Genomic DNA, 3,171 nt, shown 5'->3' with positions numbered 1-3,171 from the left:
CTTAATTCAATTTTAGATTCCTTCAAAATTGAAGAAGAATTAAATTTTCCGTGCAAAACGGCACCGCACGTATTTAGGGTGACGTGTAAGTATTATTAAGACGGCCGACGACGTCAATTTACGACAGTTGCGATACTAAGTATGCTTTCCTTCAAAATTATTTTTCTTTGTTTGTATTTTTCAGTCTCGTATCAAAACAGGTAATCATTCTTAATTCAATTTTAGATTCCTTCAAAATTGAAGAAGAACTAAATTTTCCGTGTATCATGGCACCGCACGTATTTAGGGTGACGTGTAAGTATTATAAAGACGGCCGACGACGTCAATTTACGACAGTTGCGATACTAAGTATGCTTTTAATCTTTTAAGGTGTGAAGTAGCAACTAATTATCACTAATTTCAAGGATTCTTGTAATAAGTTTCTTTTCAATTATTTTTCTTTGTTTGTACTTTTCATTCTGGTATCAAAACATGCAATCATTCTTAATTCAATTTTAGATTCCTTCAAAATTGAAGAAGAATTAAATTTTCCGTGCATAACGGCACCGCACGTATTTAGGGTGACGTGTAAGTATTATTAAGACGGCCGACGACGTCAATTTACGACAGTTGCGATACTAAGTATGCTTTTAATCTTTTAAGGTGTGAAGTAGCAACTAATTATCACTAATTTCAAGGATTCTTGTAATAAGTTTCTTTTCAATTATTTTTCTTTGTTTGTACTTTTCATTCTGGTATCAAAACATGCAATCATTCTTAATTCAATTTTAGATTCCTTCAAAATTGAAGAAGAATTAAATTTTCCGTGCATAACGGCACCGCACGTATTTAGGGTGACGTGTAAGTATTATTAAGACGGCCGACGACGTCGAAAGCATCAATCTTACTCATTAAATCTCAATCCTAGTCAGTTTTTGGCATTTTAGCTAAATTTAAGCCGTTTTTGAATAGTTTGAAAGGTTGATACATATTTGGAATCGGTGAGGTTCATATATCTCGAGAAGTGTTATGTTCCGATTCCGATTTAGAAATTTTTTTTTCATCTTCCGATATTTTTCTTCTCCATTTTTAAAAACTTTCAGAAATCTTAAGAATATTCCTCTTTGAGTTATCCATTCAATGCTTTACAACTTTTTAGTATAGCATATATTATGCTTATCAAAATGAGTGTTGAGAAAATGTGTAGAAAAATGTTTCCGACATTCTTTTCATACGATCTTTAATTATCTTACTCTTTACAGACGAGCAGGACGTGAAAAGTGCAACGGTCAATGGACCCACAATCGAATTTACATGAAAAAGATTTACGACGTAAGATTAAAAGAAAACTGAAACATCTACTGCTTCAGTCTTAATTGTTTACTTTAGAGGGCCCCCAGCAGTTTGCGTGAATGGGCATATTCGGTTGCATGAATGCGTGAATGTGTAGAAAAATGTTTCCGACATTCTTTTGATACGATCTTTAATGGTCTTACTCTTAACAGATGAGCAGGACGTAGAAAGTGGAATGGTCACTGGACCAACAATTGAATTTACATGAAAAATATTTACGACGTAAGATTAAAAGAAAACTGAAATATTTACCGCTTCAGTCTTTATTGTTTACTTTCGAGGGCCCCAACAGTTTGTGTGAATGGGCATCTTCGGTTGCATGAATGCGTGAATGTGTAGAAAAATGTTTCCGACAATTTTTTGATACGATCTTTAATTATCTTATTCTTTACAGATGAGCAGGACGTGAAAAGTGGAACGGTCACTGGACCAACGATTGATTTTCAATGAAAAAGATTTACGACGTAAGATTAAAAGGAAACTGAAATATCTACTGCTTCAGTCTTTATTGTTTATTTTAAACTTAAATGTTTCCCATAAGTTACAAAGTTTAAAAAGGTCGTTTCCTGGTCTTGTGCCCCTGGGATTTTTGACTTTAAACGCTTCTTTTAAGCTATATACGAGAGTTAAGGAACAATGGGAAGCGGTGCGCGTCACGCAAAATATGTTTGGAACTTGCCTTAACTCACCTGAGAACGGGATCGGATAGATTTGCGAAGCAAAATCCTGTTCATTTGTTTGCTGATTTATTCGTAAGTCTGATGAAAGGATAAGTCAATTTTCTTTTTGAAAATAAATATGGTAAGAGTATGGTAAGAATTTTACTTTTCATTATTTTTTTAGTAAAAAGATTTTGTTTTAAGGAAATATTAGGATATCAAACTTCCCCATCTTTCCCAAATGCCTAATTTCAACTGAAATAACGCAAACAAGAAATTCGAAAATAGGTGCAATTAATAGTTCTCATGAATCTGCTTGTGTAACGTGATTAGAAATGAAACAACTAAATAATTGTAACTATGTATTATTTCAGGCTGAATCAATTGTTTACTCGCCAGAGTAAGAATACCAGAATAATATTTTTATCACCTGATCATCAGCTAAACTCTATTTGAAAGATGCAGATAGTGCAAAATTTGATTTAAACGAAAGAGAGGACATAACATTTAAAAATCTTCTGGAATTCTGTTCCTTTGCGGAAGAATACACCTGTGTAGCATGATAAGCTTATTTACTTCAATTGAATCAAAACTCTATTATTTACTTTATAGGACAGCGAAGGTAGCACAATTTTCTCGAACTGCCTAACATCGACAGTAAGATAAGAAGTAAGTCTTTATTGGCTGAAATTTTCATTTTTATCGAAACAACTTCTCCATTTTTAGTTTGCTAACTATTTTTTGGCTTTCAAATATCCAGGACGGGGCCTCTGGTAAGTGGTATTTAGCTTTCATATATAAACGAGAAATATAATTGCTATAATAAGGAAAGAATATCCATAATAACTGCCATTACAGTAATCTATAATGGAGCATGAGGTCATGCAAGAAAATCCCAACACGTAGGCTAATATTAAGAAAAAGCCTCGAATTTTTGACACACAGTGCGTTGAATGGGATTTCTGTTTTTATTGTATCGTTTGAGACATGAAAGTGATGAAGCAAAAAAAGATAATCGAAGAGTTAAAACAAGAGATCGATCAGTTAGAGCAAGGTAAATTGAATCGAGTTTGTTATTTAACATTAGAACATGACACCAACTAATGTTTAAGTTTCCATCACAAAGTGGTTATTCGATTTAAAAAATAATATTGTGTATTACTAAATTTAGATAATCGTG

General features: G+C 33.0%; 1 long non-coding RNA gene across 1 annotated transcript; it reads left to right on the top strand.

The window, feature by feature from the left end:
- Positions 1–268: 268 nt before the first annotated feature.
- On the top strand, positions 269–1,273 carry LOC136823422 (uncharacterized). The gene is made up of 3 exons (XR_010849027.1): positions 269–294; positions 499–840; positions 1,242–1,273. It is a non-coding gene; the product is annotated as an uncharacterized lncRNA (long non-coding RNA).
- The last annotated feature ends 1,898 nt before the right edge of the window (positions 1,274–3,171 follow it).

The sequence above is a fragment of the Clytia hemisphaerica genome, unplaced genomic scaffold (genome assembly GCF_902728285.1).
Source record: "Clytia hemisphaerica strain Z4C2 unplaced genomic scaffold, Clytia hemisphaerica genome assembly, whole genome shotgun sequence".
In the NCBI taxonomy this organism is placed as follows: domain Eukaryota; kingdom Metazoa; phylum Cnidaria; class Hydrozoa; order Leptothecata; family Clytiidae; genus Clytia; species Clytia hemisphaerica.
This window is presented reverse-complemented; position numbering and strand designations above follow the sequence as displayed.